Raw genomic sequence first — 20992 nt, forward strand, 5'->3', positions numbered from 1 at the left:
GACTTCACCATTATCATTGTCATTCCTTCACAAGGAGCTAGCTCCCGGTCTAGATAAGCTGGCTTACCTTTGTAGCTTTACCTTCTCTCTTTCCCCCATCCCTGCTCCTCACTTACATGAATATACCCTGAAGTTAGAGAGGCATGACTTCAGAGCAAGCCTAAGACACTGTAGTGGATACTGTAGTGTGCTGCCGACATCCTCCCCATTCTGGGCCAGGAGGCACTCATTTCCTTAGATGCTAGGCTGCTGTACCAGTCCCTCCTCAGGAATCGCCCTCAGCCAAAGTGAGCTGCCTACCAAAGCAACACCCACTCCAGGAGGCAGCCCACATCAATGACTTCCTGACCTCCCTGCATCTCTGAAGAATCACCCAGCTTCAGAGTTTCCTTGGGATTGACTGGAGTATTCGCATCTCCCACAGCACAGCTCAATCCTCCCTCCACCCCATCCTGCTTGCTACATCCCCCTACAGGTGTGGATTCTAGATCATTCCCCAGTAATCTTCCTACATTCCAATCTCAGTTGCAGACTCTGCTTCCTGGGTTACCCAACCTACAACAAACAATAGCTGGTGGACTTAGAGAAATATACATAACCACTCTGAGCCTCTGTCTTCTCCTCCGTAAATCTGAGATACGGGTATGCTCACACTTTAGCCACCCAGAATGACCAAATCACACCATATGTGTAATGTTCTGATGTGGAGTGGGCATATAAGCCACCCTCAGCAGATGACAGCAGTGGTGGTGGTGGTAGAAGTGACAGCATTAGCAGTAGCATCTACCCATGTCATTCTGCCTGCATGGTTCTTTCTCATCCTTTAGTTTGGGGAGTATGGCATGGGGGAAAAAAGCGTAGACTCTGGGAGTGTCTGCTTAGACATGGTGGATTCAATTCAGGCGTTTTTGTCTGCACTCTCTCCAGAAACTCTATTAAAAGTATAATACGGGGAAAAAAATATTTAACTCAGTGATCAAGAAACATCAACAAAAATTTTGGACGATGGAAAGCAGATGGAGAAAGTGGCACCTCCTGACTCAGCAGAGCGGGGGCTGCAGAACAGAAAGGCAGTGAGAAATGAGCCAGTTCACACAATGGGAGCCTGGGAACTGAATGGGGGTGGAGAAGGGTGGAAGTGGGAAAAAGGTAAGGTGAGGCCCCACGCTCCTGCCTGTAACATCGGAACAGAGATCTCACATGGGCCAGGAAACTCGTTAAACAACTTGTGTCCTTACAAAGTTCAGCCGTCACTTCCTCTGTGCGTTCATAACCAGAACCTTTCTTCACTTTCACAGTCCATCTATATTTCATAGTTGGGTGTGTGCTGTTAGACTGTGATCTCACTGAGAGGGGTTCCTGGTATCCAACCCAAAGCTTGGCACACAGTAGTGCTTAGAGAATATTTCTCTAAGAGGATGAATGAATGAACGCTTAAATTTCCTTTGCAGGCCAAAGGAAAAATGTATCAATCCAACTCAATTGTTGGATAAACAAAATGACCGGTCAAATTATTTCCTTTCCAAATCGTTGTTGGTGTGGTTTTCACATAGTTGTTCTCTACAAGTAACGACTCACATTAGAGCTACACTTATATAATATTTATTTATATAAGTGTAGCAGTGCTACACACTGCTCTAAGCTTTCTCTTTTTGTACACACACACACACACACACACACACATCTTCACAACCATGTGAAATAGATTTGCTATGATTTTCCCCAGTTTACAGAAAACTGAGAGGTTGAGCAACGTGCACAAATCTACACAATTACTAAGTGGCAGAGCTGAGATTCAAACTCATGTCCTGTGACTCCAAAGACCATGCTGTACAGAAGGCAAGGAGCTAGTTGCTTCTGTAGGTTACTGGGCCCTTCTCTTGTCCCTGAACTTGTTAAACCATAATCCGGTCTGTCTACTGATTCAGCTTCTCCCCAGCTGCCACCCCTTTGCAAGGAGCTGGGCTTTGCAATCTTCAGGTATCCTAAATTGTTTTTGCCCAAGTGGAGACTTTCCTCTCCTTCCTCCAAACCAATGGGGTCTCAACTGTGGTCTTTGCTGGCCAGGTGACCTGCAGTAAGAAAAGGCGTGTGGGGGTCGATTTGCAATATTTTTAAAAGTTAAATGAAAAGCGTACTTGATCCGCAGAGACCACACAGAGGGATGACTGGACTCAATCTCCTCTGCTGGGTGAGCGGCACTCTCATACCCGGAGGTCTCCCTGAACAAGGGAGCAGAAGGTATCTCTGTGTCACAAAACTCAGCAGTACTGCCCAGTGGCAAAGGCTTTTCCTCCAGCAGCTTCTCAATTCAAGTTTCAGTGAGGCATAAAGAATAAAAGCAGTTTGGGGAGATGTCCTACATCGACTGAGGTCTCCTCTGTTCCAGGCTTAGCACTGACAGCCTCTGCGCAGACAACAAAGAGTTCTTCCAGCGAGCCTCTGAGGTGCTTACTATTATCGTCATTTTACAGGGCCCCCAGGGTAAGCAACTTGTATGCAGAGGGAATCGAACTTGGAGATGAACTTTGGTCTATCTGATTCCGTAACCTGTGCTTTCTGCTCTGAACTGAGAGATTCCCACAGAAAGCACCCCTAAGAGAATGAAGTCTAATGGAATGGAAAGTGCTGGCCTTGACCTTGAGATCATAGAGGCCAAAGACCGTAGAGAATTGGCAACTCTTTGGTAGTTCAAAGCCATGGAGACAAACTTCTGACTCCTGTTGCAGAGCCAAAGAGAAGTAGCAGAAAGGAATGGGAGACCAGGAGTACAATGAGGCCCTTCCTTCATTCACCTTTTTCCTCAACCACTGTACCAGTGACAATGGGTCCTTCACCTCAGTCCTGCAGCCCTGTGAGGAAATTAAGAGCTCAGAGAGGTTAAGTGACTTTCCCAAGGATGCACAGCTGGTAAATAACAGAGTTGGGATTCAAATGTGAAAAGGGACGGGCGGGCTCTGCAGTTCATGTTCTTCTCACTCTACTGCCTCTTTTGCGCTGAGAATAAGCAAAGGGGCTGGACTCCACAAAGGAAATAAAAAGTGAGAGGCAAAAGAAATGAAACAAAAATGAGGGAAAGGCTCCACCTGTAAGCAGAGGGCCACTCTAATCAGCTTTAGGGGTGCTTCTGAATCCCCGGGCACCTTAAGAGAAATCTCTCCGTGATAAACCTTTCCTTGATCAATAGGTACGACCTCACATCTTTTTCAGTTGTCAAATTATTTATTGCACTACAGAGAAGAGGCTAAAATGTCCAACAGGCAATAAGCTCCTTGAAAATGCGATTTTATTCACACACGTCTCCCCAGTATTTAGCACTGGGCCTGGTATACAGGGGTGTTCAGTTACCACGTGACGAGTGAATGAATGAATGAATGGGTGGATGAATGAATGAATGAATCACCGCGAAAATAACCGAACAGCTGTTTGGGGCACTCTCTGCCCCATTTCACGCCCAAGGGAGGCGTATCGTGGAAATGACTCACCAGTGCTTACCCAGACTTTAAAAATACACACATTCCCTATTAGAGCTGGCAGGAGCCATTTTGGTCCTGAGAGCAGAGCTCCCTGCCCACCTAATATTACACGAGGTGTTAACTACATTATCTGGAAATACCCTATGACTAATTCCCCATCCCTTATCTTGAGGAGAAGAAAATTGTCTCTAGCGCGAATGCCCCAGATTCCTGGTCAGTTTATGTAAGGCGTTTCAAGTGATTGCGGTACTTTAAGCCATTTTTAGCTTAAATCACCTGATGTGTGGTGAGCCCGGAAGACCTGAGCTCTTGCTCCCTTAAACTCCCTGTTTTTCCACTCATTTTGTTTAAACTACTTATGCGCATAAGGAGTTCTCCATTGAAGAATGGGCTTACAGGTATATATCCCCTAGATGCTATGTTTTTTTAATAGACATTCATTCAGAGGATTCTGCAGCCACATCTCCCTGGGCTTGAGGCTCCACTACTTTCGGGTGAGCCCACGTTTGCCAGGTCGGGGTGGGTGGTATTTATTCTTTATCATGGCCTATTTGGTGCTTCTGTAGTTTGAAACCTTTTTGCTCCAGTCCAAATAGGATTTGGTAGAAATTTTCTCCAAATTTTGTCTCAAATGACCCTCAGTGATTGAGAAAAACATGAGCTCCTACAGGACCTTCTACCAGCTAGAAGCAAAAACTTGGCTTTTATAAAGAAGCAGGAGAGGATAGTCCATTCTTAGTTGTAGCTACTTTGAAACAAACAAAATGTACAGAAATACAAAAATAAATGTGTTACATTTCATAGAATCCAAGTCCTGATGTCCACTTACAATCTCAGTGGCCTTTCTCTCCCATAAACAGAAGTCATGGGCCAGACATGATGGCTCATGCCTGTAATCCCAGCACTTTGGGAGGCCGAGCCAGGCAAATTGCCTGAGCTCAGGAGTTCGAGACCAGCCTGGGCAACACAGTGAAACCCTGTCTCTGCTAAAATACAAAAAAAAATTCGCAGGGCGTGGCGGCACGTGCCTGTAGTCCCAGCTACTTGGGAGGCCGAGGCAGGAGAATTGCTTGAACCCAGAGGGCGGAGGTTGCAGTTAGCCGAGATTGTGCTACTGCACTCCAGCCTGGGTGACAGAGGGAGACTCCACCCCGTCTCTTAAAAAAAAAAAGAAAAAAAAAAGAAGAAGTCATGCTTTACTCATCTTCCCAGCATCTTTTTATAGACACGTCATCTTTGATACATGATTTTATCTGAATGTGTAGACAAATGATAAATTTAGCCACAATTCACAAAATTTAGGTAACACCAACTAGTTAGCCTTCTAACTCAAGAGTCCTCAAATTTACCTGTAAAAGGGCAGGTAGTAAATATTTTAGACTTTGCAGACTCTACGTTTACAAGTACTGAACTTTGCTATTGCAGTGCAAAAGCAGCCATAGACAATATTTAAACAAATGCACCTGGCTGCGTTCCAATAAAACTTTATTTACAAAAAACAAACAGCAGGCAGGATTTGGTCCATGAATTGTAGTTTGCAGAGCCCTCTTCTACCTAATGCCAAGTAGTTAATCATCTAAGTAATACCAACTAGTTCATCTTCTGAATGAGTTCCCTCCCTTGACAAAATGGACTTGACATGTGACTGAACTTTCGTGCCAGTTTAATCCAAGTTGGAAACGTGAAGTGAATTTCAATGGAGCCAGAGGGTGTGAGGCCTCTCTCTTGGGGCCTCTCTGTAGGGGCAAGACCTCTGTGGGTCTGAATATTCACAGACATGTCAGTAAGTCCCACGGTCTTTGGGATTCATATCCAGACCTTAGGCAGGAATCTATGCCTAATGGCTGCACATTAATCCTTGTGATTTTTTTTTTTCCCCATAAAAAAGGACATGAGGCCAGACATGGTGGCTTACGCCTGTAATCCCAGCATTCTGAGAGGCTGAGGCAGGCAGATCACTTGAGGTCAGGAGTTTGAGACCAGCCTGGCCAACAAGGTGAAACCTCGTCTTTACTAAAAATACAAAAGCCAGCCAGGCGTGGTGTTGCACATCTGTAATCCCAGCTACTCAGGAGGCTGAGGCAGGAGAATTGCTTTAACCTGGGAGACGGAGGTTGCAGTGAGCTGAAATCACACTACTGCACTGGGCAACTGAGACTCCATCTCAAAAAAAAAAAAAAAAAATTAAAAAAGACTGTGTTATGAAAACATTTCCGTGAGAAGTTAAATAATGAAGCAATCAAATGGTTCCAAATTAACATCTTTATCCCCCCACTTTCCCATCCCATGCCAGCTCTGTTACCTACAACTAGGTAGAATATGAAACCAATGGAAGTTTCAGGAGTTAAGATACCTAGAAAAATCACTCAGCTCATATCAACTGCAAGATGCCAAATAAATATCCCACACCTCCCACCGAGAGCAGGTAACAATTGTGTATTCACAATTTCAGCACAGCCAAGCAAACGAAAACATCGGGATGAAACCCCTCCCTTCCTCATCTCTCCTAGCTAACATCTATGTCAAAACAGAACCTCAAATCCCTCAGATTAGAACAGAAATTACTAGAAATGATTATTCCTCAAGAAATATGCTTTCATAGGCTGGGCATGGTAGCTCATGCCAGTAATCCCAGCATTCTGAGAGGCCAAGGCAGGAGGATAGCTTGAAGCTAGGAGTTTGAAACCAACCTGGGCAACACAGTGACTAGACCCTGCCTCTTCAAAAAATACAAAAAAAAAAAAAAAAAAAAATAGCTGGGAGTGGTGGTGCATGCCTGTACTCTCAGCTACTTGGGAGGCTGAGGCAGGAGGATCACGTGAGCCCAGGAGGTCGAGGCTGCAGTGAGCCATGATGGTGCCACCACACTCCAGCCTGGATGACAGAGTGAGATCTTGTCTCAGAAAAAAGAAAAAGGAAAAACAAAATAAATAGGCTTTCCTAATAGATGCCTGTTCAAAATGTTCAGGCAATTTTTCCAAAATTTAATGCCATTTTGGAAGTTGACGGACCATGCTGGCAACAGAAAGTCCAATGTCCCAGTGGCACTACCATCTCTCTCCTTAGGTTTACAGTAGACAACTTTTTGTCTCTCTCTATATATACACTTATTTTTTTTTCTTTTCTTTTTCACCTGCAAGTCTCTGTCAACTCTTCTACGTAGAATCCAAAAGCTTTCCACTATGTGTCACAATATAGATTTGGATGCAATAAAGACTATAATTATTGAGCATTTATGAGAAGTAATATTTTCCCTCTGGTGCATGTTAGCTCAGCTGCTCACACACAAGTGTGAATACTAATGCCTTTGGCTTACCTTGGCACCACAGAAATGAAAGGTGAGAGAACTGAGCAGCTCCAGGAAAAGCAAACACTGAACCCCCCCTGGTGTCTGCAGAGAACAATGTGGATTTGGAGGAGAACTTGGAAATAAAGGTGGCAATTTGCTTGCACGATTTAAACATCAGGCCTTTGTGCTAAGAGACTTGGAGGACCCAACCCAGCACATGCTACCAAGAGTGCTGCAGATCCTGCCTGGCAACAGATGGCTCAGAAGACATGAATTGCTATATAAACATTTAACTGAGAGTTTGACTTCGTAAGTGTGGAAATTAGGTGAAACAAAAGGAAATGATTCTGAGGCACTCCAATTAGTCATCTGTGATTTCTCCAGCAGTGCGTGCTGAACCTCCTACCGGTCCAGACATTCTCAAAGAAAGAAATTTTGGAAATCTGTGAAAGGAAATGTAAAGTATCTAAGAGAACTTTAGTAACACAGTTACTGTAAAAAGAGAGAGAGCATTTGCAAGGGAAATAGGTCTTGGCCACACCAGTCATGACTCAAAGCTGTGTCTAAAACCACAAACACGACACCAGCTTGAACACCTGCCTCCACCGACATTTCCTTTGGGGTACAGAGGGCAAAAGTGTGTGTTTCCATTTTTATCCCATGTAGCCCCACTGCCGCCTCCCACCTTGTCCCTTCTCCCATCTCTGCTTTGTTTAGCTCAAGACCTGGTGGGTTTTCATCTGTGGCACATTCCAGGAAGGAGACGAGAAAAATAAAAGTGCACTGTACTGCCCACAATTAGCAACCTCAGGGAGGAACAAAGCAAAACTACCCAGGAAGTGGGAGAAGGAATTTGTGTTTGAAGAGCACAGCTTGTCTCCCTGTGCATGGGAGAGAAAGTGGACAATTCGAGGTAAGAAGGAACATTATCAGTCGTGCCCTGCCATCCATGCCTGGTGCACAGGAAGGACTCACAGCTCAGAAGAATTCATTCATAATTCTTTCTTTCTGTTTTCAAAAAATACAAGTGAAAGGGGGCCAGGCATGGTGGCTCACGCCTGTAATCCCAGCACTGTGGGAGGCCATGGCAGGTGCATCACTTGAGCCCAGGAGTTCGAGACCAGCCTGGCCAACATAGTGAAACCCTGTCTCTACTAAAAATACAAAAATTAGCCAGCTGTGGTGGTGCACGCCTGTAATCCCATCACTTTGGGAGGCTGAGGCGGGCAGATCTCTTGAGGTCAGGCGTTCGAGACTAGCCTGGCCAACATGGTGAAACCCTGCCTCTACTAAAAATCAGCTGGGTGTGGTGGTGGGGGGTGGGGTGGGCAGATGAGGGGGTGGAGGGGCCTGTAATCCCAGCTACTCGGGAGGCTGAGGGAGGAGAATCGCTTGAACCTGGGAGACGGAGAATGCAGTCAGCAGAGATCATGCCACTGCACTCCAGCCTGGGTGACAGAGCGATACTCTGTCTCAAAAACAAAACAAAACAAAAACAAGTGAAAGGAGTGTATTTCTAGTACCTGGTTCATAGGGGCATAAGAGGTATTTGATCAATGCTTGTTAAATCCATGTTTGGGGGCACTACAATATTATTTCTAGTAATAATAACCTGCTATAGATAAGCATGTCTAGCTTTCACAAAAACTATGTGTTAAGTGCTGATATTAACCCATTTGACAGGAGAGGAAACTGAAGCACACAGCATTTAAGTAACTTTCTCAAAGTCATTCAATTGGTAAGTGGTGGAGCTGGGATTTGAACCCAGGAGGTTTGGCTCAGAGTCTGTGATTTTCTAATGACCCCCCTAACAAACACAATACCTAAAGAGTCATTGTAGCTCCTGCTCTGCACATTTATGGTGTTTTCTTTTACTGCACAATTTATATTTTCTCAAACACTTCTGGTTTTTGAAATTCTTCCTATTATGATATAGTGACACCTGTCACTTCACATGTCTACTTTTGGGCTTGGGAGTGAACATTCACTGCAGTGAGCGTGTGGTGAAAAATCATTACGTTGAAAAACTGGCTGGGGGATGGGAGAAAAGGAGAAAAGGTGAGAAACGTGGACTAAGCTTCCCTGACCCTCAGTTTCCTCATTGGTAAAAATGCTAGTGTGAGGATTAGAGAAAAAGTTCCCTGCCAAATGTCCTGAGTATACTAGATGCTTGAGGAATGGCAATTGTACTGTTTACAAGAGTGAGGTGATTACTAGTATTACTTGTTATACGTTGAATCATGTCCCGAAGAATGTATGTTGAAGTCCTAACCACCATCGCCTCCGAATGTGACGTTACTTGGAAATAGACATGTAATTAGATTGGAATACAGAGGTAAGTAGTTAAGATGAGGTCATACTGGAATAGGGTGGGCCCTTAATCCACTGTGACTGGTATCCTGACAACAAAGGAGAAGAGACACACAGACACACAGGGAGAAGGCCATGGGAGGACAGACACAGAGGTCAGACAGCTCCAGCTGCAAGCCAGGAAACACCAAGCGTTGCCATTGAACCACCAGAAGTGAGAGGAGCAAGGAGTGTTCTCTAGAGAAGGAGCATGGCCCTGTGCACACTGTGGTCTCAGACTTCTGGCCTCTAGGACTGTAGGATAATATTCCTGTTGTCTGAAGCCCTGCAGGCTGTGCAGTTTGTCACAGCAGCCACAGGAAGCACACACTGAACTATTCCTGTTATCATCTGGCTCATGTCTCTTCTCAGCAACCCCAAATAAGTCAGCACAGTCCTGGATGTATCCTTTAGGAACATGTGAACATCTATGTGAACATGCAGGTCCACAGGCAGAAAAAACCCAACATCACTTTTTGACAATACAGGCCATGTGAAAAAGAATCCAGAAAATTCTCTGAATGTGACTTCTCAAGGCCAGCAGACATATTAATAATAGACAGACACACACACACACACACACACACACACACACACACACACACACACACACAGCATCTCTTATAAATGTATGTCTTACCATATTTCTCCTAATGTCAGGCCTCAGATGTCTGAGCACTGAATTTATCTTCTTAATAGTACTTCCTAGAAAACAGGTAAGTCCCTTCTCATGCTAGGCAGTGTCTGATGCAGTCCACCCTGAGAACCGCAGCCTCTCATTTATCCTCATCCTCATTTCTTCCCTGATTTCCTTTACCTGCCACCTTCTCTGCTCTCAAGACAACAGAGAAGGAAATCTATGATGTCTTAGCACAGGCTCTGCCAAACGCTCATCGGCAGGTGTTTGACAAAAGGCCTTCCCTGCATCCTGACAACCCAAGCTATGAAAGACAGACGCGCATGTCTTTGACCTGAGATCTGTGCGGTGAGCTCTCAATCCATTCTGAGGCTACCTGCATGACAAATGGATCTTGGCTGGCCAGAGGGGCAGGAGGTGTCACGTCTCCTTTAACTAACAAGTAACATGTCCAAAAGTAATTGTTAAAGAAAAAAATGGTCTCCCAGTTAGAATATACGGTCAAATACACTTTCAACTACTACCTGTTTTTTCCTCAAACTGTAAATAAGCAGAGGTGAGAAGAAGAACTGCCCATTACCAAAGCGGAGGATGGATTGAAATCTTGTCTTTTGTTGAGACTTTCTCTGCTCTGATTGAAGAGATGCAGTTTCCTGTCTGGTTCGGGGGCTTCACCAGAAAGTGATGCTATCTGGGACTCTAAGTCCAAGTATTCTGAAACTAGGAGAAAAGAAAAATAACTTTTCCCTAGATTTCACAGAGGGAAGGGGCCTCTCCCCATCAGCCATTCTCAATTCAATAGTTCAGTAAAATTCATCCACAGTTTTTCTTATCTCAAGATCTCTCAAATCACAAATGGACCAGAAAGTGAGTGTTCATCAGATTATGTTTGTCTTTCCTGATTTTTATAAACAGCATAAATGTTTCACTGTCAGTGCTAGGGAGAGACTCAATCTCCTCCCTCTTTAAAGTGTAAAGGAGAATCCCTATGGCCAATGATTATGCAAAAAAGTAACACGTTCTTGATTGTTCTTGGACTGATTCCTTTTCATCACCTTCCTCTGGAGCCAACTGTCTCACTGCCAAGAGCATGGGGAAATCAGAACTAAATTAGCCGGAGGAATTATCAATCCAAATTGCCATTGGTGCCTCCTCTTCAAACTCCTATCTTGGCTATTTGTCTTCCTAGACTCCCACTCTTCTGGGAAAGATTTTCTGGGAAAGATGGAAAATTGTCAGGGTCAGATATGAATCACCATGGGGTGTGAGATTTCTCCAAGGCTGAGTGCCATCTTGACCCTCGGGAGAGGCAGGTACAGGCTGGTACTGCAGGGCTGGAGCTTGGAGAGTTGCAGAGCGGGTGCACAACACCAGAGTTAGAGGCAGGGTCAGGGAAAGATGCTAAAATCCAAATGGACAAGAGCTTGTCTTGTGTCTTTTGGTGAGTGTGCAGCAAAGACAACAGAAACATACAAGGTGTGGAAATCGGTGGTCTGGGGAATTTCCTTACACGGTGACTGATTATTTCAGGTCTCTGTCCCCGTGGACACAGTTTGTTCCTACGTGCATTGCCACTGTCTGTCACAGTGATGGGTGTTCAAAAGCATTTGTTGAATAAATGAATGGTAGGCTCTTTGTGCAAAGAAAATTGGACTCTTCTGTGTAGCCTCTACAAACTGATAGTCTACACTGTTAGCATAGACTGTTACACTAACTGCATCTGACTCAATGAATTTGAATTAGTCAATTCAAAGGTCAATTCTGAGCATCTGGGGGAGGGTTTAATTTACCAGTCCATTCAGAGGGTTTTTCAGTGATTGTGCTGGCAATTGCTGCCACTTTTCCCCATTTTGAGTCCTTTTGACAATGTTCACACTTGCCTCCAGCAACAGCACTAATAAAGGAGAGTTATAAAGATGCAGTCACAGAGATGAGGAGAGTCGAGAAAGTGACAAGGGTAAAGGCAAGCATGACACCGAAGCATGTTTTGTTCTGGAGTCATCTGAGTGGCAGGTCCCAAAGCTCTAAGTATAGAGACCAGAGCAGTGAGAAAAGGACTGAGTGACAGAGTCAGGGTGATGCAGAGATCAGAAGACAAATTTGGGAGGCACAGAACCTTTGGTTCAAATTCCAGCTCTGCCTCTAACCAGCTGTGGGAGCTAGGACAGATTATTTAACTTTTTGTGCCTCCATTTTCTCATCTGTAGAGTGGGTGCAATAATAGAAACCACCTCCGTAGATTATGGGTATTAAATGGGCTGAAACGTGCAGAGTTCACACTAGTTATTTGATACATTTGTTATAATAATTATTATTGCCACTTAATATGTTATTAAGTAGAAGGAACACACAGATTTACTCACGGCACTAGAGAGGGAGAGTTAGAATACAGTAAATTAGCACAATGATTATGGTTGGATGCCAATTCAGAGACACAGAAAAAAAATAAAATATATGTTTTCCAAGAGCAGAAATAAGACATTTAATCTCTTTGAGCATGAGCTTTTATGTCTGCTCAGAGGGCACTTCCAAACGTCATCTGTGCTAGCGTTTCACAGCACAGTGTCTGACAAAATGCATCTTCTTTTCTCTTGCCCCTCCTTCCTCTCATTTTCTTTCCTTCTGGGAGGACAAAGACTAGAAGGTTGAAGGTGCTATGCAAGCCTCACAGGGAGCCTTGACCTTACACCTACATTAGGTTTAGCAAGAAAAGGAAGAGCGTCTAGCTGGTCAGCTACAGGCAGTGGGCAAGGCTAGCCCTGCCTCATGGTGCCTGCCACCTGCTCTGCTCATGCCTTCTCCCCTTGGCTTGGGTCTTCCAGGTTTGGTCCCACCTGCATGAAGTCAAGTAGTGGAGTACCCATAGTGGGTTGCCAGAGAAGAGCACTCCAACATGGAAGATGGATGGGGCGACCCCTCCTGAAATACGTACGTCAGAGAGGGTCACCACTATGCTTACCTGCCTAGTACATGTCTTTACCTGTTTAGTCCTGCTGCCTTAAAAGAGCCACCCCCAGCCTACTTTCTGAGGATCCTCATCAGCCCAGAAGGTTTTTGTTAAATATGTCTTTGCCTAGCTAGAATTATGGAAAACACAAACACACCTACCCACGTATATTTCTGTAACACACACACACAGTGCTCGTTTTGTGCCAGGCACAAAGTGTCTCAGAAATAGTGACTCATTTACTCCTCATAACAAAACTATGCAGTAGAAACTATAATTATCCCATATTTATAGTCAAATAAAGGGATAAAGAGGTTAATAACTTGCCCGGTGTCACAAGCTTGCAAGAGGAGGGATCAGGATCTGAACCCAGGCTTTCTGACTCCAGAATCTTGGCTTTTCGACACCCTGATATTCTGCTTTAAAAGCACAAATAACCCCACCAACCCCATTATAACAGGCCCCACTAATTACTTTCCCTCCTTCTGACCCCTTCCAATCCCAGTTAAGAATCGTTGCATTCTCAGAGAGTTCTTACAGCAAAAACCCATACACAAAGATGACACATATTTAGATAACACATATTAAAGGGATAAGGAAAAATATAGATGTGAATATCGAGACCAAGAGCTGACATGTTAAAAAGCGAAGTTGGGGCTGGGCGCGGTGGCTCAAGCCTGTAATCCCAGCACTTTGGGAGGCCGAGACGGGCGGATCACGAGGTCAGGAGATCGAGACCATCCTGGCTAACACGGTGAAACCCCGTCTCTACTAAAAAGTACAAAAAACTAGCCGGGCGAGGTGGCGGGCTCCTGTAGTCCCAGCTACTTGGGAGGCTGAGGCAGGAGAATGGCGTAAACCCGGGAGGCGCAGCTTGCAGTGAGCCGAGATTGCGCCACTGCACTCCAGCCTGGGCAACTGAGCGAGACTCCGTGTCAAAAAAAAAAAAAAAAAAAGCGAAGTTGGGAGACACAAAAGGCATTTCCGGTCGTTCTGATGACTAACATGGCGCTGGTACATGGTGGGGCAGGGCCAAGAATCCTGGGTACCCTACAGTGTGCATTTCTGTACAGCCCTAAATGCTAATGATGCCCGAGTCAGGTGACACTGGCCATGATCTGAAGATGAAAACGAACCACCAGAAAGAACAAAAGAGTCCCTCCCTTGTCGCTGAGAGGTAATGCTCTAATGTCTCCAGCTGGCTAGTGTGAGCACGAATCATCCTTTGGGTAGGCTGGGGTGGGGTAGGGTGGGGTGGTGGAAGGTTTCCCTGCGGTATCCTTCAGCACAGGGTAACTTGTCTGCGTGCAGAATCCACAAACTGCCCCGGGACTGTTAGAAGGTTCACTAATGAGTTGTGGTAAGGCTGGATAAAGCTTTCACACGAATGATGTTTGTAAAGTTATATTAATAACAATGCTCTATCTCAGTGGGGAACAGAATCATTCCTAGGGTTTATGCTGTGGTTTGTAAAATGCTGCAGCTGCAACTGGATGAAAAGTGCAGCCTAAACCTGCAATGGGATTATTTGCAGCCTGAGATTTAAAAGACCTCTCCATTCGTGACCTCCGATCCAGTAATTCCGCTTCTAGAACTCCAAGTATGTCAAAAGAAGGACAAAGAGCCATGCGGAAAGATGTTCATCTCAGCATTATTTATCAAAGCAAAGAACTGGACACCACCCAAAGGCTCAGTGATAAGGGGGATGTTAAGTGAACTTTAGTACAACTATATGATGAAGTGCTTTCAGCCAATAAAAAAAAAAAAAACAAAAACAAAAACCTCACAAAGAGTTTTCAACAATACAGGGAAATGGTTCTGCATAGCATTAAGCAAAACCACAAGATACAAAATTATGTCACCTGACCTTTGACTCAGAAATCCCACCCGTCCTACAAAATTAAAATCATCATTATATAATAACATATATTGCTGTAGTATTCATAAGGGCTAAAACAACAATAATATCAAAATTGAAAAGAAATGGAGTGCCCATAAATAGGGGAATAACTGATTTAATTAGGGCTATTCCACAGCACAGAGCAGTATGCAAACGTTTTTAAAATTTTTGGTTTCATCTATATGTGTTTCATATGTCTTGTTGACCAAATAAAGCAAGTTTTAAAATAATGGACAAAGTATTATGCTATTAAAACACATACATTCCACTCCTATATGTGCATATATACCATGTTTGCATGGTCACAGAAGGTGCACAAGTGCCACTTAGCAAAGGGAAGATGTAGAGCATAAATTATTAGCTTTTTCTTCTTATATATTCACATTGTTTGACTTATGTAAATGAGCATGTATTAACTTAGTAAATAATCTAATATGTTAAAAAATTCAGACACACAATATGATCTTAACTGTATGAAAATGCATGTACCTGGAATAGGGAAAAGACCAGAGACAAATGTCCTTGTATGTAGCAGTGGTTACTGAGTGTTGGAATTAGAAATAGAAGCTATTTTGTCAAGGTTTCTTGCATTTTCCTCGTTTTTCATTTTGCATATCTATATTAGTTTTCAATTCAGCGTGGATAAATGGATGAATGAATGGATGGACGGATGGATAGACGGACAGAAAGACAGGGAAACAAGGAAGGAAGGAATGAAGAAATGGAGGGAGGGAGGGAGAAAGAGAAAGAGACAGAAGAGAGAGAAAGAAAATGAGAAAAAGAAATAAGCAAATTAAGCAACTGAATGAATGACTGGCCTTTCTTTTCTCTTTCCACTTCCTTCAGGGTTTCTAGGTTCCTGTTTCCCCAGTTCCTCCTGCCCCTATCTCCTTCCCATGTTTGAGGCTCACAAAGACACACAGCTGAACTTGATTACAGAGGCAGTACCATCGGCACCACAGGCTTTCTGTCCATTTTGTAATGGGTGAAACCCTCTGGAATTAGTATCTGATGAAGAAATAAACCTGTTAACAGGACAGATTTATAGTATTCAAATCACCATTGATCCATTCAGTACACAACTAATAAAAAGCTTCCTTGCGTGACCTTCCACCTTGTGCACACTTAAGCAAATTATCTGTAATAAACAAGTATCATAAGGACCCAAGGAAAATGTCAGCCTATAAATTACCAGTCTCTCTCTCTCTCCCTCTTTCTCTGGAACTGGAAGTTAGGCACCAGCATCCATTTTGATGTACCCGTGGCCAAGTCTTTGGATTCCCCAAGGTCTCTTCTAACATAGCAAAGATTCTTTCTTGTTGAATTGGGCACAAGTGCACAATAGAATCTCTCAAAAAACAACTCAGTGGACACCTCAAGACAACAACCATCTTCTATGGGGTAAGGGAAAAAAACCAACCTAGTCTAGGAATCCGGAAACATGGACTTATGTCTTGTATGTAAACTTCATCACCTGTGTGTCCTTGGGCAAGTCACTTCTCATCTATGTTGTCATTTCAACTCAAATCAAACGTGTTCATAGGATACTTAGCCTCATTTGGTTAAGTTCTATGACACCTGCTGAAACGTTTGAAAACAGCTTATACATCTCCAATACAGATCCCAAGGAGTTAAGGGATTCAAGGTTGAGATCTTTCAGTCCTTTGCCATTCAAATGTCTACCGGATTCACTGAGCCTGGCCATACCCAACTCCTCCAGAAGCTAAAGAAGGATCAGGTAATAGATTTCCAGTAGCTCAAATACAATGGAAGGGCAGCTCTGCTCCACATGGTCACTCAGGGAACCAGCCAGAAGCTACATTGCTTTCTACACCTAGATTCTAAGATCATCATTCTAAGTGTCGTCTTCACGTTAACCAGGGTGAAGGAAAAACAAAAACAAAAGCATAAAGGATTGCAAGTTTGCAGGTTTTCCCTTGGTTCGGACTGGAGTTGCCAGGTGTCACACTCTGCGTTAGTTAGGATTCCATCAGTCGGGCAGGCATTACTGCTAGGGAGGATGGAAAGGATACCCAAGAAGTCTGCCTAGGAATAAGGAGTGATTTGCTAACATTACCTCTCATGACTGGTTTCAGAGAAAACATAAAAATGGAAAAATGTTGTAATGGGTTTTTATATTCATTCACCACCCTGGTCCAAGTCAGGGAAGCATTGCTTACCCGGCATTTAGACATGTTGTTTCACATCTCTGAGTTTAATGCTGCACTTTTGGAATACAGGACTCTTATGTCCCTTCCAGGCTTTGTGAGTTTAAATGAGATGATGAGTTTCTGGTACTTCCCCCATGTGTCCTCAGCAGGACCTTCATCCCCTTAGTCTTCACCTCCAGGCTCATAGAATATTGCTGAGGCAGGGCCATGTTTAGCACAGTAGACTGATTCTTCTCACCGCTTCATTTACCTTGCAAGACTATGATAAACTCACATTTCCCTAGAAGGTCCTACATAGTCAATGGGAAATATGATACTCAATCTTCTCACTAAATAGCTCTCTGTGCCACCATAAAATTATTTCTTAAGTTAAGTAGTTCAAGATATAGTAAACAAAAAAACTGTTTCCATTATTCAAAAGAAAGTAAAGAGGAAAAAAATTATAATTGGAAACTACTATAAAAGTTAGTAGACCAAATGTTTTTGGTAATAATATTCTCCCATCCAGGAAGAGCATTAGGTACGCATATCCCATATCTTCGGAAGACAAGTGCTATTAAAAAATGAAATAGGGATTCTTGGAAGATTGGAGAGATGAAATTTTTAATATCTAAAACAGGGGCAGGCTGGGTGTGGTGGCTCTCACCTGTAATTCTAGCACTTTGGGAGGTTGAGGCAGGAGGATCACTTGAGCTCAGGACTTTGAGACCAGCCTGGGGAACACAGTGAGACCTTGTCTCTACAAAATATGTAGAAAATGAGCCGGGCATGGTGGTGCTCACCTGTAGTCCAGCTACTTGGGCAGCTAAGGCAAGAAGACTGCTTGATCCCAGGAGGTTGAAGCTGTAGTGAGCTGTGACCACACCACTGCCCTCCAGCCTGGGTGACACAGTGAGACCCTATCTCAATAAATAATCAAATTAATTAATTAATTAATAAAACAGGGATCAGCAAATTGCAACCCATGGGTCAAATCCTGCCCACTATGTATTTTGTTTTTTGTTTTTTTAATAAATAAAACTATTAGCAAATAGTCACTCATTCATTTGTGTATCATCTGTGATTGTTTTGCACTATGATAGTGCTATGATCTGAAGGTTTGCATCCTCAAAAATTCACATGTTGAAAAAGAATCCCCAGTGTGGTAATATTAGAAGACAGGGACTTTGAAAGGTGATTAGGTCACACGAGTGGATTTGTGCCTTTCTAAAAGAGGTCCCAGAGAGCTGCCTTATCCCCTTCCACTAAGTGGACACAGTGAGAAGGCACCATCTATGAGCCAGGGAATGAGGCCTCACCAGATGTTGAATCTGCCGTTGCTTTGGTCTTGGACTTCCCAGCCTCCAGAACTGTAAGAATTACATTTCTGTTATTTATAAGCTACCTAGTTTATGGTATCTTGTTATAGCAACCTGAACAAAGTAAGGAAAATGGTAACACTGAGTACTTTTGACACAGGCCCTATGGCCCACAAAGCCTAAAATATTTACTATCTGTCCCTTTACAGAAAGTCTGCTGACCCTTTTTGTAAAAGAACAACTAAAGCTGGGACTGCTCAATATGGCTCAAATGTAAGTGCCAAGGATGAGCCAGAACCTGAATATACCTTGGGAACCTTAGTCCACATGAAGTGGGTTTTCAGCTGATTCTCCCACTTTTTTCCCCATTCCATCACCCACTTTCAAATAAAAGAGCTGGCGAATTGATTAGAGGCAACAGAATTATTGAAAGCTGGAAGGAGAGGGATTTAAGGGATCTCTAATGACCCCATAAAAGCTTTGCTGGGTTGCTTTTATGAGCCTGAATCAGCGCAGACAAGCCTGACCCTAAGAGGTTACCGGAAGTGTGTAAAAGCCTTGCCTTTTGGATAAATGCATATCCAAACCCAGCCACGGAGGGAGAGTGGAAAAAAGGGAAATAAATGACAAGTACAGTACTTTAACAGGGAAAATTTCCTCTGAAAGGAAGCGAGCAATGAGGCCAGGCGAGGAATAAATGGTGTAGAAATGACAGTCGCTTTTCAGTCGGCCACAACGGCACTCGCGGCTGATAAGATCCAGCATGTGTCAGTTGCCACGTCTCTCTTTTCACACTTCAATGTGAACTTTACAGCAAAAGGGGAACCGGAGGCAGCGAAGGGGAAAACAGTGCCTCAGAAGGACTTGTGCACTGAGTGTGAAGCCATTTCAATTTTATATTCGAAAGGACTTTGTAGGTAATCCCATGAATGCAATTATACCCACCTAATAAAAGCAACATATGCTAAGACAATTAAAAGATTTTATTATACACCTATTCATTGTATTCCATTTTCAGCAGGAGGTGTGGAAACTGATGAGAGGGGAAGGGTGCATTTCACAGGAAGGGGAGCCAAAGTCGGCCTGGATTACGCCGGTGAGGAAATGAATGGATGATGATGTATTTTTCAAATAAAGATGAATTACTAGATTACTCTTTACCAGGGACCTTTTCGCCTTGCATATGCCAAGGTTCAGGTTTCCTATGACTCTATGTCATGAGAAAATACAGCTGAACATACCACTATGCCTCCTTAAAGCCCTTGATGTTTTGTATTCAATCATAAAATGAAGACCTCCAAACAATGCCATAAAGAAAAAGATATGTCCGTAGATTCCAAGTTTAATGACATGACAAGTTTAATGACATTATTAATAATAATATTAATAATAATAATAATTAATATTAACAAATCAATATTAAATTGATTTAATAGAAATCAATTTAACTTTCTCATATCCATACATTCTATGTATATTTATCAGGGACCAAAGAGAAGACTCAAGTTTATACCAGAGACTGGAGATGTTAAGGGGGAGAAAACAGTGTGTATCCTCAAGTAGCTCCTGTGACAGACTGCCAGCTTCCTAACAAAAACCCATTTGCTCTTCTTCCTGAGCAAAGGGCTGGAGGATATTTGCCATCCAACCTTGCAGTTGGAGATAGCCATGTGACTGGTGCTTACCAACAGTATGTGGTTAAGGCTGGTAAGAAATACCATATGGCTGGATGCAGATATCAGCAGGGAGAATGGAACCACGAGGTGACTGCAGCCTGGATCCCTGAGTCACTTTGTGGAAATTAGCTGCCATTGGCCAGGACTACCCACTTAAGCTGATTTGTGTGTAAGAAAGTCCCCTTTGGGGGTTTCAGCTATAATGCATTTTGGGAGCTATTTCTTATTAAAGCTCAGCTTATCCTAACGAATACATTTGCAACACAGGTGTGCAAACAATCTATATAGAGGTCACTTCAAGACTGTAACAGGTGCTCTAACGTGCAACTTAGGGAATGGAGACAAAGGGAAAATCCAGTTTCACAGAGGAGGCAACATTTCAGCTAAAATTCAAAGGCATGAAGCATAAGGAATTTGACAGGCAAGGGTGGAGGCAGGAATGGAACTCAGGTAGAGGTTACAGCATGACCAAAAGCTCAGATGTGTGAAAGGATGTGGCTCTTAGTGGAATCATGAGTAATTAGGGGAGTGGGGAGCAGGATGTGTGGGAGGAAGGGGTGAGACAAAAAGGTCACATTGGGACCAAACAGTGTTGGAGCTCCCATGGGAATGTGGAAGTCGTATGAGTAACTGTGAAAGCATCTTTTTTGTTAAACATCGGTGCCAGGACACAGGACAGGCACACGGGCCTGCCTCTAATGCTAACATCCTTCATCAGAATCAGAGCATGTCTTCATCACAGCCGAGTTACACACAGTTCGTGGAAGGTCATGAGCCCTATGAACTAGAGTTTCCACTGCCTGAGACTCTTTCACCCAGGAATGAAGATCAAAACAATGGCAAGTGAGCAATCCACCCAGTCATATCCATGGAGCTAATCACAGATACACACTGTCACGTGACTCGTGCTAAAGAAAGACTGACCAGAACCACAGCTTTGTGGCTGACCTGGTGGCCATGTGTAAACACAAACAAAGCCCATCTGAAATAGATTTAAAACCCACACCCAGAAGTCTTAGACACCTTACAGTAAGTGAAAAGGTCTGTCTTTAGGCTCCAGAGGATTTAGCCTTTCTTATATTGAATAAAGTTGGATTTCAAACTGATCTGTAATGGCTCATCACTGAGAAGCACTTTGGCAATTTTCAAATGCCTTCCTTTAATTCAAGCAACTAAAATGAAGCATATTAAAAATTAGAGCCATTAAGGCAGAGTTGTTCAACTTTTATGGGGTCACAGCTAGCCCCAG

At 43.5% G+C, this 20992-nt stretch overlaps 1 protein-coding gene across 1 annotated transcript in view; it reads right to left on the reverse strand.

Moving 5' to 3' along the window:
• Positions 1-20992, reverse strand: part of WWOX (WW domain containing oxidoreductase) — a 1123975-nt gene that overhangs the window by 13741 nt on the left and 1089242 nt on the right. The gene's annotated exons all lie outside the window — the stretch shown is intronic.

The sequence above is a fragment of the Rhinopithecus roxellana genome, chromosome 20 (genome assembly GCF_007565055.1).
Source record: "Rhinopithecus roxellana isolate Shanxi Qingling chromosome 20, ASM756505v1, whole genome shotgun sequence".
Taxonomy (NCBI): domain Eukaryota; kingdom Metazoa; phylum Chordata; class Mammalia; order Primates; family Cercopithecidae; genus Rhinopithecus; species Rhinopithecus roxellana.